The 15,899-nt window shown below is 35.5% G+C and overlaps 1 long non-coding RNA gene across 1 annotated transcript; it reads left to right on the forward strand.

Moving 5' to 3' along the window:
* Window positions 1-5,154: 5,154 nt before the first annotated feature.
* Window positions 5,155-15,564, forward strand: LOC137581148 (uncharacterized). The gene is made up of 4 exons (XR_011033089.1): window positions 5,155-5,287; window positions 13,747-13,807; window positions 13,872-14,664; window positions 14,736-15,564. It is a non-coding gene; the product is annotated as an uncharacterized lncRNA (long non-coding RNA).
* Window positions 15,565-15,899: the final 335 nt, after the last annotated feature.

The raw sequence follows: 15,899 nt of genomic DNA on the forward strand, positions 1-15,899 counted from the left end.
GAGTGTGTATTGGTGTGTGTGTGTGTGTGTATCTATCGAATGCATTTTACGCTTTAAAAGGAATTTTGTAGTTTATGCATGCGACGTCGACTATATAAAGTGCCTTTGCGTCGGCTGTTGTGTGCTATTCTATGACTGTACTCTCTGGCAACCATAGCAACATCATCATCATCATCATCATCGTCATAATCATCTTGAACCAGCAATGGCGGCATGTTCCCTGAGTCTCTATTCTCCTGCTTCTCTTTATGTGTATGAGTTCGACAAACAAAAAAAACTAGCCTCAACAACAATGCAACTGCTGCTGCTGCTGCTTCTAGTGCCTTGTACCTCTTTACCTCACTCGGTCTCTGCCTCTGACTTTGAGTCAAGTCCATGTTCTTGGGCTCTTTGTGTATCTATAAAATACTTTTTTTTTCTTGTTATCGCTTATTCTTTGGCCCCAACTATTTCTCCCTTCTCGTTGCCAGCTGCATCTTCCGGCTGGTTGCTCATTCTTTTGGCCAAGTGGTGTCCAGGATCAAGAGATGGCGAAAAAAGGTGGGGAGGTGATTTTATAAGCAGCTTAGTGCACAATTTGCGCCTTGTCTTGATATATCTAAGAGTTTTCATCTCTCTCGCTCTCCTTATCTTCCTCCTCTCCTCCTCTTTTTCTGTAGACACTTTCTTGGAAATGATTTCAATTAGGAAAAGCTGCTAGTTTTTTTCTCATCTCAAAAACAACATGAGTGAACAATTATTACGTATACGCATTTTGTTACGAACTGATTGATAAGGTATATATATATGTATATACATAGGTTTAAGATAAGCACGGAATAAGTTAGGTGAATAAGAAGAGACAGAAATTATGTGAGATAGAGGAAGAGGTTAAAAGAGAGCACTTTCTGCTAACTTTATCTAGGATGTCATTTTAGATCCTTCATTTGAAAAGTAAAGAAATTTGGTCGTCTTCAAGAGACTGTATAGATGACTAACTAAAATATTTGCAATCTTAGGTTAGTCTGTTACCAAGTATGCTTTAATTTTAAAATGCCATACATAATCAATCAATCATATTTCATATCCTTATTTGTTAATTATTTGCAGACACTTCCGTGCGCGTTTTTCTATTTAGTTTTTCATTATTTAGCACATGCACATTTAAGGAGAAAACCACTCCATTAATATTTACCCAAAAGATAACTCACACACAAATTGCACAATTGCATATTCACAGTGAGAAATGCAGTTGCTATATTTGTGAAATTTGAAACATTTGTAGACCGCAGACAAATTGCAAATTCTGTGTACAGTAGGCATCCTGGTTGGCTATCAATAACTAACAAGCATAATCCTGCCCTTTTAGGTTCCTTGCATCCATAAACCCACCCACCCAAACTCTGTTGAATGGGAAATGGTCTCACGACTAATGCCGCTTAGTTGCCATGGACATAAAACCATGCCGCAAAGACCGGAGATGAATTTGAACTCGTCAGGATTTCTGTGTCTGTGTGTGTGTGTGTGTAGGTGTAGGTGTGCGTGGCATTATTGAGGTGTGTTTGTTGTTGAGCCCCTTTTTATTGGGCATGAGGTGTAGGACTAACGGTTGACTGATTTTTGACTTTATTTCTGCGCTTGTGCAACATGCCGAAAGATCAAAGCCGGAAACGAAATGTCTGTCTTCGTTCATATGTTGGGTTTGCGCTGTTTCTGTTTCTTCTTTTTTGCGATCCGCATTGACCGACAAAAAAGGGTCATGAGATATCGTGGAAGAAATTAAAATGAGCCGTATTTAGAGCGTAACGAATGAATTACGTATAAAAGGAAAAGGGAGCGCATGGCCTCGGTCAAAATTGTTTTTGACAGAATCACAAGGTATGTAGATTGCAAGGAAAGGGTGAAGAATTTGTTAGGCAGTAAAGGGAACATCTCGAAATTTTAAAAGATAGTTTTTCTCAAAACATAACTTATCAAAAACAGTTAAAAAAACAACGAAAGTTTCAAATCGATAGTTAAGTAAACTAAGTTTCTAACTTTTAAAAAAGTTTTACTGTACTTCCAGTAAAATTCTATGAATTTCCTTTAAGTTATCAATAAATTAGTATTCCCTGTTACTCAAAGTACCCTTTTTTTGTAAAGATTTTTAGACTTTCGATTGAAGTGAACCGATTTAAATTTGTAGCTCGCGTTTTTAAGAACTACGATATTTTCATATCTTCCGAACTAGCTTAGCCCCTGTCTACGCTTGTGGAAAAGATAAGACCAAGGGGGGAGATACTCATATAAATAGTGCAAAAAGGGAGCTTATTGTCTACAATTGAAAATTTTTGCATTTTTTATACCCCCAGCGAATGCAGTGTAATGAATGTCATCCGTTCATTTGAATTATGTCATCTACCCCTGGCACACATTCGGCTCAGACAGCTCACAGTTTAGCACACACAACTGTTTCTCATTAGCAGTCCTCCCTCCCACCACCTTGGTCTCCATGCCACCCACAACACACACACGGATATAGATATTCACACAGACACACACACACACACACACACACACACACTTACAATCACTCATAGTTGTTCATCCATTGAGTCTTTGTTTCCGTTCCGCCATTTCAAAGTTTGTTTTTTTTTTTTCACTTGCTGACCAATGAATGATTGGCGAAATGAAATACTCTACAAATGAATAATAAACTTATTAATTTGTTATTTCTCTTTCAACAAAAATATTTAATATCTAAATTATGCTCAGTTGGCCGAGCATTTTGCAGTGGAAACTGTTTTAAATAGCAAAATTGAAATTAATGGCAAAAATAATAAAAACGCAAACGAAAAACCACACACACACAAATTATTAGCGCCTTAGCAACAAATTTATATATATATATATATATATACAGCTAAATAACTGAATACGTTGAGCGGCAAAACGGAAAAATGCTGCACTGAACGAAATGACATACGATTATTGACGGCCATTTTGGCATAGCGAGTAAAGTAGCTAAAGACAAAGAGAGAGAGAGAGAGAGAGAGAGAGAGAGAAAGAGAGAGAGAGAGAGAGAGAGAGAGAGAGAGAGAGAGAAAGAGTGATTCGAGCGTGAGACTATATACATACATTTATGTAAATAAACAAATGAGTAATAGATTCAAATAGAAAACTATTTATACATAGCGAAATATTAAAATTAAGGCATGAGATTCTCCACACGAATTGTTTTTGAAATATTAAACATTTTGAGACGGATTTCACTTAGCTTTGGTTGAGTTCATTGTTTCAATGACGTCATCATTTGATCTTTATTACATTCCCATTCAAAGCAATTATTGTAAGTATTGGAAAATCATTACTCAAATCCTATTCACAACTTATGAAGCATAAAACCAGAGAAATTTCGTTTCGAATAACTTTATGAATGTAAATTCCTTTCCCTTGATTATATAAACTATAGAGACTTCAGAAAGTTACAGAGTTATTGACTCCATCATATTTATGAATAAGGTTGACAAAATATATGGATAAGCATTTAATTTCTTAACTAGAAGTATATTCATTTTGATCTTTGGCCTCGATATACAATTTAATATCCACAATTATTTGTTTCACATTGCCAACCGTCAGGTTGCATGTTAAAAATTGATATTCCTGAGCATTGGGAAACTACTCGTAATGACCAGGTTAATAACAAGTTCTTAAGTCTAATAGTAGCAGTAATGTTAAATTTTACCATATTCTTTAATTGCCCATAAAGAAGAACTATTATTAAAGTTTCTTAAGTGTTTAATATGGAGAATTAGCTTCGTGCATCAGAGATAAAAGAAATTTATGTAGCCATTGATAAACAAGATGGAACACACTATGAACTATCGAGAGCATAAGCAGGTGCATTTGAGTTTTGTAGTTGGTAAAACCAATAATCAGACATGAATGATCTTCAACATTAACTTTTAAGAAGCATTCAGGAAAAACTAACCGGAATGATTTGGCCATTTTCTTTTCTAACATAAACTATTTGAACTCACTTCCCTTAGGAATTTCTGTTTGTTCAATCATTTCCCAGGGTGTTGAATTTTCAACTCCTTCTATGGGTTTCGCTTCGTATGAGTGCAATGCGCTGTGAAACTTTAGTCCAATTAGTGTGTCGATAGCAAGCCAAACACAAATCTAATTACGCATACGCCTCGTGATCCGAAAAATGAAAATAAAGAGAAGAGAATAAAGTGAGAAGAAGGATGAAGAAGAAGAAGTAAAGTAAAAGATAAAAGAAACACAATGCGAAAAACCGGTTGCATTTCTTCTTTCAGTTAGTACTTCCACACTTATTTCTCTTCATTCAGTTCAAGGCAGCTGGCAATTAACTGCTTCTGGTGCTGCTTCTGACTCGCTCTGTCTCTATCGCTCTGGCGGGCAAATGACAGGCCGAAACAACAGACAATTGTGAGTTGCCAGTTGCCCAGTTGTTGGTAGTTAGTTTCTTTTTTTTTCTTTTTCAGTTTTTATGTTTATCCCTCTCTCATGCTCACCTCTTCTCTTTCTTTCACTGTGTGTGTGTTGTTTTTTTTATGATTTTGCCCCTTTCACCAAGTTGAAGCTTCAGCTTCGCTTAGCTGCACTTGTTCCCCAATTCTCTGTTTGTTGCATTCAATTGGCTTCTTTCTGGCTTACTTCCGCCTTGTGTGTTTCGGTTTCGGGCCAATTCTTTAGAAGTTCTTCAAAGTTTTAGCTTGTTGGCATAAATTAGGTTTACCGTTATATATCCAAAGACAGTAAGAAAGAGATAGAAAGAGAAAGAGAGAGTTGCAAAATAAAATAGCAGGCATGGCCATATAATTTTTCAGCAATTTCAAGTTAAGTGCAAAAAGATTTTTATGAGATTGACTGCTGGAATTCGAAATTACAAGGAGATATCGAATAAAGAAAACTAAACTGAATTAATTTCTGCATTCCAAAATATTTTTTAATTCAAAATTATCCAAACATTAAGGACAGATTTTTGAATCTGAATTATCCAGCTTTAGGGACTCACAACAAATTAAAGAACCTCCTTAAAGTAAGAAATTTGAAATCTTGACTCCCTTTAGAATATATTTGATCAAATGGGAATTCTCCTTATTATGTCTTGATATCACGTTAGCATTTAATTTAAAGTTTCACATTACTAACTTTGCTATATTTATTTTTCTTTTTAATATAAATTATAACACAAATCGATAATATTTCTTTCAGATGTGCATGGATGTGATGGTGCTACAAGACATATTATTGGGATCTATAGGACTCCTCAGAGCAACTGATTGGTGTAATCCATGTAAGTAAATTAACAAGACAAGTGACTTACGATTTTAGGATATGTTTTTAACAGATAAAACATTGTGTTAGGTTTTCCATTTAGAATATTTAGTCTGACTACTCTTAGAGCAATAGCCAGGCTTTGAGTAAAATATTAATATTGTACTTAATTGGATTAATTATTCAATTATTTTCTTACTTTATTCAGTTATATGTTTAATAGTTTAAACTTATTAATACTTTTATAGATTCAATAGTCTTTCAACGTCATATTACGGACCAGTACCAGGACTTTAACTGCACAAAAGTTGCTTGGTGAATAGTTATAGATTGAAATACTTTTCTATTCTATAGGAGAAAAAGATACAATCAAGTTTCAAAAAGTTTAAGTTGTTTTGACTATCGTTTTGCATTTGACAGTTTTTCTTATTAAGCTACTAAAAGAGTATCTCTCTCTTCTCGTTCTGAGCAGTTACAATGCTTGGATTTTATGTCATCTACAGATTAGGCTCTAGTCTCTCATGATGTTACTTCTCTTATCTTTAGTGTGTGTGTAGACAGACTTTGGGATTGCATTTCATTGCATTGCATTGCATTAATGATGAAATTCAGGTTTGGCAGCGTTCAAGTCAAATTCAAGAACGACAGGAGGAGAATTGCTGCGATCCTTCATCCAAGGGTTTGTGTGTGTGAGTGTGGGGGAAAAGAGAGAGGCATGAGTTTGTTCCTCCTCTCGAAATGTGGTTCTGTCTACACAATGACGTTGCATTTTTCCGCAATAAACGAGTTTTTTTTTTGCCACTGTTTCCCCCTGCAGTTCCACACTCTCTTTTAAGCCCACACTGCTAAAATACTTGTATACATATGTATGAATGTGTTTAATATATATATATATATATACATATGCTACAGAGCACGCTCTATTGGGTTCTCCGTCTACCTTCTGGGGCTTTTTTCGTTTTGTTGTTTAGTTAGTTGCTATGTTGTATAGGATTTTGAACCCGTTCTCTTCACTCACGACTCTCTATATGTATGTATGTATGTTTGTTTGTATGTACGCTGCATGTGGCAAGCGTCATCGTCCATAACCTAACCTAACTTTTTCTGGCCAAAGCCTCCTCTGGAAAGGTCGGTCGGTCGGTTGGTCGTGTTAAACGTTTTGTCTTGTGTCTTCTCTCGATTCAGTTGAACTGTTGTTTTGTCAGGCGATTGTTATTGTGTCTATTGTTGTTGCTCTGTTTATTTTACCGATTTGTGATGGACTGAAACAATATATATGCAATTTATATATCCGACTATTGTTAATACCTTTGTGTGTCTGTGTGTTTGTGTTCGTTAATTGTTAAATTAACTTTATTTATGTGTAAACTGTTGACATCTCGCCATGAATTCATAATTTATGTGATGCAATTAATGGTTTATTGCGGATTGTTATCAATCATAACGACAAAAGTTAAACAATCGGAAATGCGAAATGCATGTAATAAATTATGTAGTTTTTTGTATGTATATATGCGACAATTTACAAGGTGTTGACAACCAAATGATTTAAACTATTTCAAACAATCAACAAATTATTAAGCAGATCGTTTTAAAAATATCTCAAATGAAGTACAGATATCGAATAAGGATAAAGCCAAATTGCATACATTTTCTTATATTATGTTTCATGCTTTATAAAGTCAAAGTTTAAGTTTGTATTAAAAGTGATTTATTAGCTCTTCACTTTTTGCGTGAGCGTTGAGAAGTGAGCGTCAGTTTTTTTTTTATTATTAAAATTGCAACTTTTGCAATTTCGACAAGTTTTCTTATCAACTTTTATAAGGCTTGGCGTATGGAGAGAAAAGATTTCATTTAATGAAAATAATTGCAATTTTTGCATAATTTATGACTGCACCCACATAAAAGTCTTTTCTACAGTAACTCGAGGTACGTTTTTTGTTCCCTTTATTTACTTTTTTTTGGTCTTTGGTTTTTGTTGTACTCATAACTCACTCAAGTCAAAGACAACGACGATGCGTTGCAACTTGCTGTCCCACTCTCACACAGATTTTCACTCTTTCTCTATCTCCCTCTCTCACTCATCCTTTGTGTGCCTCTCTTGTGGTCTTGGATGAAGTATGGCAAAGACGTAGCAATTTGTGGCACATGTGGGTGGCTTGAACAAAAGTTGACTTGACTGACTAGGTTGCACTCTTTTCGTCTTCTTTGCTTACCAATGCAATCAACAACAATGAAAAATTATATGCAACAATAGCAACAACAAAAACGTATTTCCTGTGTGTATGTGCAAAATGAATGAAAGCCAGGCACAAGGCACAAGAAGTAAAAAAACAACATTTTAATTGAATATTCTGCAATGCAAATGCAGAATAAGAAAACACAAAAAAAAAAGAAAGTGACTGCAAAAAGGAACAAAGCAAAACAAAAGGAAAAGGCGTAAATGAACTGCCACACCAAATGTTTAATAAACAATTGCAAATAACAACAAACATTGCCAAGTGGGAAAGAAATTTACAATCTGCGAATGATAAGCACAAAAAGTTAAAAGTTAATTATTCCTATTAAGAAAAATTTAAAATTAATTAACCGTCTTCCTTTAAAAAAGAGAAAGAATGAACAAAAATGAGAAAGTAGTGTAAAATTTACCAAATATTTTCCACCATTATTCATTTTAAATTTTACTGGATGTTAAATACATTTATAATTTAGAGTTAAATTAATTAAATTAATATTTTAGAGTTAGATGAGGAGTTTTTAATAAATTACAACATTTTGTATTGCATAATTCTAGGAGTCAATAGTTTGGATTATTGTCGTCTTACAATTAGAACTTGGTATCATAATTCATAAATTAAAATTAACGATTTACTTTTAAGAAACCATAATTAATTACCATTTGCTTATAAGACAAAAGTATTTTAGGCAATTTTTTAACCACTGCATCTAAATTTGGATAGAAAATTGTTAGTCAAACTTCCAACTTTGATTGAATTGCATGCGGAATGTGAAGAGAGCAAAACACAAAGAGAGATACGATGAGAGAGAGAGAGAGAGAGAGACATAATTTCAAGCTTGCCAAAGAGTAAAATTTTTTGCAAGACGACACACAGGGGTAAGCTTTTGTTTGACAAACGGGAACAGTGTTTGCTCTCTTCGCTCTCAACTGCGCTGCTGCTGGCTCTGGTGCTGCTGCACGTTACGTGTCATTGACCTTTGAAAATTGCATTGCATGTGGCGCTGCCGACGACAACGTCGCTTATGTATGTGCCGCTGCTGCTGGTGCTGCCGCCGTTGGCTGCCTTTTCTCCGGCTACGTCATTCTACGATATTTCGCATTTGGTATTGCCACATGCCCAGGCTGAGGCCGAGTCTGAGGCAGCCTGCTGTCTGCCTCGGTCTGCCTTCGTCATCAAACCACACACACACACACACGCACACACGTGAGTCTGTACTAGTGTGTGTGTGTGTGTGTGTATTTGTTTGTATGAAATTATATTAAGGAAAAAAAAGAAAGAATACATTTTGCTGCTTATCTGCTGCTTCTGCTGCTGCTGCTGTTTGTGCCTCTTCCCCCACCAAATCCCTTTCTTTCACATTGTGTCTTGATTCTGAAAGTTATTTTAATATCTTCTTCTTGTACTTCTTGTGTCTTCTTCCTCTTCTGCAATAAGCATTTTTCTCTGCCACTTTTCGATTAAATTTTACCGAATGCGTTCGACATTTTTCGCTAATCTTCTGCTACAACAACAACATGAACAATTCCACCGCAATTACAGCAACTCCATATCCATAACCATAACCATATCCATCTTCATCTTCATCTTCATCTCCATCTCCATCATCAACAACAACATCTTCAGCGACAAAAACTCCAAAAAGAACTCTCAGCGACAGTCTGCGGTGCCTTCTTTTTGAGTTCATTGAACGCCCTGCCAGACATAAAGCAAACTCAATAAACGAACGCAGGGCAAATAAACAGCAGCCAATAAGAAATGCGAATGTGCAGATACAAAATCGGGCAAAAGAAAAAAAGATGCGACCCAAGACGGCAACGACAACGACAACGCCGATGACGACAAGATATACAAAAGGCAGGCCAAGGGCCCAACAATTAAACCCTAAGGGTGCTACACACACACTCACATACATATATGTATTAACATATATCCATATACATACATTCATCTATATATACAAAAGATATATACTAAGCAGCTTTGTGTACATATATGTATGTCCAAAGTAAGATGATCATACAAAATTGGAATCAACTGAACAACGATCTTCTTATATAGAGCCTTCATATAGAGCCAGTTTCGAATTTAGAAAGTCATTTCCCCCTGGAATAGTGTCAATCTCATAAAGTAGTTAAAGGTCTCCATTTTTTATTACATCTGAGATCTAATATGATACAAAAGCCAAGCCGATTGCCAAAACGATACGAAATGATGTATGAACTTGTAATCATATTACGTATACGTAACTAAAGGGATCCAAGATTCTGTCAGTAAACAAATATTAAAAGATGAAATATGATGATGAAAACTAAATAACAAATAATAATAGATCAAATAGGATACATATTGTATGTTTATAAGTTTGTTTTGTTTTTAATATACATACGTAAGCTCGCTTAATCAAGTGCATAAATGAATTGCAATTCACCTGACGATATATATCGACATATGTTTACAGAAGTGTGTAATTATCAAGAAACTATTATCAATTACATAAAATCTTTATGATATTTTTATAGTAGAAAGAGAAGTTTTGTTTTGGCTCAGAAATTTCAGTAATTTTCTTTGAAGGCCAAAATTTATTCAAAGTACTAAAAACGTCTTTATCTCCATAAGATAAGCATAACTTAAAAAATAATTAAAAGCTATTATGAGAAAAATTTCTGCCGATTCGCTTTAGACTTTCCGATGTTATCGCTTGTATAACATCTTAGGAAGCTCTTTTGTACATATTCTATAAAATGATTACACAATTTTTTACGGCCAACAAAAGGCCAGTCATAACAAGTCTAAGCTCAGTCGCAGTCCCAAGTCTCAGACCCCGACCCAGACCCAGTCCTCCAGTATCTTGGGCCATAAAAAGGAACAGTCAATGTTCCCAAAAACAGAGTCGTGGCATGACGCAGCAGCAGCAACCATGACCCACACCAACAAACAGGAAAGGAATAAAAAAAAAAAATGAAAAAAAACAACAATTTTTGCAACTGTAATAAAAATACATGTAGAAGAGTGTAGAGAGCATAATAGAGAGAATGCAAAGAGGAGTAAAGTAGAGAGAGGGATAGAGAGAATTTGGGAGAGCGTTTATTCGCTTCAACGCCAAATTTCAATTACAATTACCAACACACAAACGCCACACAAAAAAAAAGGAACAAAACCTATGTTCCACCATATGATGCAGACAAAGGAAAAGGATCAGAGCAGAGTAATGGTCTCTGTGTGTGTGTGTGTGTGTGTGTGGGTATGTGTGCGTGAATGAAGCGTAAACTATTCCCCAACTACACTCCGTCATTCGAAATACCTCTCCGTATCAAATTAGAGTAAGAGTTGGAGTTTTGCTTTTCGGTGGATACCCCCTTAGACATGGGTCGTACATATATGCCATTAAAAATGGCTGCTAACATCACTGCGAACATGCAAAAGAAGGCACCAAAGTCCCGAAGAGTAACAGCAATAGCAACACCAACAACAGCAGCAACAGACAATTCCAATCCGCATCCACTCCATTTAAATCGGAGCAACTCCAAAGAGCCAAAGAGTAGCGCTCCACGAATGGAGTTGCAAAACAGAACGTCCAAAGGTTAATCAACTCTGCCGGTTGTTGTCGTCTCCGTGGTTGCGGCTCTCTCTCCTCAATTCGCGCAACTCCATTGGAGTTTCAACAGCAGCGGCAACAACAACAATTCCATGCTCCCATGTTGTCTGTGGCTATATGTATGCGAATCAAAGGCAAAAAGGAGTAGGCAGCAATAACGCCAACACCAATACCAACATCAATACCAACACCAACACCAACACCAATACCAATACCAATACCAAAAGCAAATGCCTGCGGCATCTAATTGAATTGGTTGCATGTTACCGCTTTATGTTGCTGTTGTTGTTTCTTTGTTGTTGTTATTCTTGTTGCAGCTCCCATGACAATGGCATTGACGTAAAGTTTGCTAAGAGCTTTCCTAAGAGCGAGAGTTGAAGAGAGAGAGAGAGAGAGAGAGATGGTGAAACAGAAATTGTGAGAGAGAGCCTAAGAGAGCGACAAAAATCGTATATTGCATAATTTTGTGCAACTCTGCGACAGTAGTGAGTTTCTGTGAGTGTGAGTGTGTGTGTGTGTGTGTGTGTGCTTGATGGCATTGGCTTTTGTGTGGGTTGAAGCATTGGCCTTGGTCTTTAAATAGGGACAACAAGAGGGACAACATCCGGAACGTTGGGGGCTGGGCAGTTCCATCCATTCTTTGGAATCAAACTGAATGGTTTTTTTGTTGCTTTTTAGTTTGTAATTTGAACCAGAAATTCATTGGTAATTCGATACAAAACGCACGTCAAGTACAAAGTGGAGTTCAAAATTTAACCGAGTAATAACTTTGCCTCGTTTTGAAGTGAATTTAAAACTTTTCCACTTTTTGTTTTATAAAATTGCTATTAAGTGACCTTAAGAACCTTTAGTGGCAACATAAGAATTTTAGATCAATTATAGGTCTATGATAGACCAGTTTGTGGAATTTGATTTAAATAACCTTTTACTTTGACTATTTGAATACGATACTTAACAAATCTTCAAACTCAACTAAATGAACATTTATATTGCTTAAAAAGTCTCGTCTCGCCTTTCGAGGATAGTTTTTAAATTGTATCGATTCGAATTCATGATTTAATAAATTTGAAAGTTACTGTTATTATTATTATATTTCCAAGTCAAATAGTCACTGGTTCAGATCGTGAAGGCATTAAGTAATTAGACTCGGGTGTAATTCGTTGAAGTTCTTATCTAATCTAAAAATTGTTTTCTAATTATCTTGTGAAGCTGGTAACTTTTTTTCTATTTCTTCCCTTTTCAATTGTATTAAAAAGTTCTCAGCCATTGATTAAAATTAATTGGAAAAGTCATTTGACAGGAGTTGAACAAAAACTGAACAGTTTCCGCATCATTGGATTTTTAGCTTGGTCAGCCGATATTGCAAAAATTTTTGATTAATGCGATGTTAAGTGATTTTATATATTTTTTTGCTTACATGGCGTATGAGTGATATTTTTTCCTCCTTCCTTTCTCTCTCCTTCTCTCTCTCACAGTTTATAAGTATTAGGGAAAATGGAAAATTTAATCCTTAGAAAGATTATGAATGAATGAATTGATACTAAATCAAAAGTAAACAATGACATTGAAAGAGAAAACCAAAGCAGAGAACACATAAAGAGAAAGAGAGAGAGAGCATGTAAATTGCAACAAGAAAAAAGAGCATGAAATGTTTGCAAAGCTCTCTCTTCGACCGTCTCAGTCGATGGAGTGACTGACTCTGGTACCGGTTTTTTGCCAGCGTCGTCTGTTGTCGGAGAAGTAGGAAGGAAACCAGAAAAGCAGCAGCAGCAGCAGCCCCCTATGGTGCATATATGTATGTCTGTTTGTGTGTGTGTGTGTGTTTTGGGTGCAAGTGTGTGTGAGTATGAAATTGTTGAGGCAGGTCCTGGTCCTGGCTAAAATACGCGAAAATAGGTACAGCCAACGAACTGCGCTCCAGACAGAGTTCTACCACCAAAAGAAGCAGCAACATGGAACATGTGGAAAAGTGGCAATGGCACCAGGGCCAATGGGTGAAGAAGACGGGCAGCGTCTGTTGTACATATGTATGCGGCTGCTGCTGGTGCTGGTGCTGGTGGCAGTGCTGCTGCAGTGGCACAACAAACATGAGCAACATATAGCCAAAACAGACTCGATAGATACAGCCGCAGTCGTGGCAGCTCTGCTACGTTGCGAGCTCACTACTCTGGAGTTGCCTCAGTTGAGGCATCTGCCTCTGCTTCAGCTTCAGCTGCTGCCTTCTGAAATTCTCAGTCTCAGTTTGTTGCCGTTCAGGAAGCGCAACGTAAACGTTACCAAGAAATCTATATATGTATACAGCCAGATATATGTATATATCTATATATTGGTCTAGCTATAGTTTTTGATTATTTACCTTGTCTACAGATTTTTTTGTAAATTTTTTGTGTGTTGTTTTTCTTATTGTTTTGTCTGTGTGTTGCAAAGATTTTCGTTGCCCCATCTCCATGAATATGTAATGCAGTTTTTCTTTGTTGCAAATTGAATTGAATGCCAAGCCGCATATATCGGAGCTTACGTGGCCAACAGAGTAAATCTATTAAGGATTAGGGCAAGTAAAAACATGACTAGACAATGCTAAAGACCTGAGTAGTTGTTGCATTTAATTACAATAAAAATCTCTCTCTTTCTCTTCATTTGCAGCAGGTGATCAGAAGCCATCAACGTAACCTCAATGGAATATCACTCTTTGGTTAAAATCTCTGTAAGTTGTGGCTTAAATACATATTTAGTAAATGTTTATTACAACTTTTGCTTTTCTCTTACAGTCACTGCGTTTGTCTACTCAAAGGGGGAAACGAATTTCACAATCGTCGCTAGGAATTTCACAACAATTCAACTGAGAACTTTTGAAAAAATGGTGCATAGTCACATATGGACCATTAACAGAAACCCGTAAATCCGAACTTGTGCTGTTTTATATCTGTTACAAGACCGGCATTATGGGAGTCTGTCAATGCAAACAACTGGTTTTTGGCCAACAAAATCGAATCGACTCGTAGAAAAAACGTTCGTCAGGAATTACTCATTAATCGCATCGAATTAATCACACATTATCCTATTATGAGTTTCATGATCTACATTAAATTTTTCCGTTTGCCAAACCAAAAAACATTGTTAGGAACAAACAAAACCTCCACTTGAACTCTAAAACCTCAAGTAAATGCAAAAAGGACTACTTAAAAGGACCTTTTTCTCTCTGGCAAATTGAGGTAGTAGGTTGTATAGTAGTAATTACTCAATCATACTATACAATGTGCTAGCTTTCTTTGCTTGACTATAAGCCACAGAAATGATCTAAATAGACAACTGACACCAGCCATATATACATTTATCAATTGTGAAAAGTGCATATGATACAGTTCAAATATTATTATTGGTATTAGTGACATGTGCAAATGTTTGTATGGCTGATTCCCTGAGACCCTAACTTGTGACTTTTAATACCAGTTTCACAAGTTTTGATCTCCGGTATTGGACGCAAACTTGCTGATGTTGGCAAAAAGCAAAACTCATTCTTAACAATTCATCTATCGATTGGCAAATGTTTCAACTGAAAAGGTAATTCAATTTATATCAATTTTTCCTTCACATCATTTAATTTGGCATAGTTTTTGTTTTTTTCTTAACAGAAGATGACAACCAAAAGGCTTCTTCAGAGATCGACATTTTAAGACAAATCGTAAAGTGGATAATCCGAGTAGATCTTTTTAATATATTGACTTAATCTAGATGGCACCAAAAATAACCTGATGAAGTCATCCAATTACTTTATTCGATCGCATTTCATTATTATTATTGTTTGTATATATGTATGTACATAAGTTCAGTTGGATTTTCAAGGGCATACTGCAAGTTGATCCAGTGAAAATGTATACCCATTTTGCTATCTATAGCTTTTAAGTTTACTTAAAGTTTTGGTTTATGCAGTTACGAATTACGCCTAATTTGAAATAAATAAATAGTTTATACATCTTCCTTATATTTCAAACGGTTCGCCGTGCAGTTTGTTTTCTATTTAACCGATTATGAAATTTAATCAATGAGCACACTCCCATTTGTTTACTGCTCTAATCAGGCAACGAAAATGTATTTAGGTTTCTAAAGAAAACCGATGAATATAAGGAGACAAGAAACATACTAAATAAAAAAAAATCCTTTAAGTTTCAAGAAAGCAAACAGCGCTCCACATATTTGGCTCTATAATTCTTTATTTGAATTTCAAATTGTATGAAAATTACTAAATATATCGATAGATGTGTATAAACCGATAACGACTATATGTCTTCGAGATATACAAACAGATGAAGATGGCAATGTCCTTTCGCCTGCTCATACTGATCGAAAAGTTAATCGAAATCGTCAACTTTATTATACCATTACATACCGTTCTTTTCCAATTTCCAAAAATATTGCAATGAAATTGAAATACAAAATGATTTGCAAATTATTTTAAATACACACAGAGAAACGTAGATGGAGTAAATAAAAATTATATTAACATTTAACCTTGCATTATGCCATTTTTGACCAATTCTTGAATTTATGTACATATTTACTTTTTTTTTATTGAAAAATGGTCTATTAAGTAATGAATAATTGACTTTACTTCATTAAAATACTTAGGTTCAAATTTTATAGCTTGAAATTTCGAAGTCTTTGATGGCATTTTAAAAGCAACTCTACCCTAAATAGATAGATTCGCAATACAAATAAATTCAAAGTCGTATATGGTATATCGGTGTTTCGGTTCAAATATATCTATTCTCTATTCTAGTTCTGACGGAATCGAAGGA

This window comes from Drosophila tropicalis, unplaced genomic scaffold (genome assembly GCF_018151085.1).
Source record: "Drosophila tropicalis isolate 14030-0801.00 unplaced genomic scaffold, ASM1815108v1 contig_845, whole genome shotgun sequence".
Classification (NCBI taxonomy): Eukaryota; Metazoa; Arthropoda; class Insecta; order Diptera; family Drosophilidae; genus Drosophila; species Drosophila tropicalis.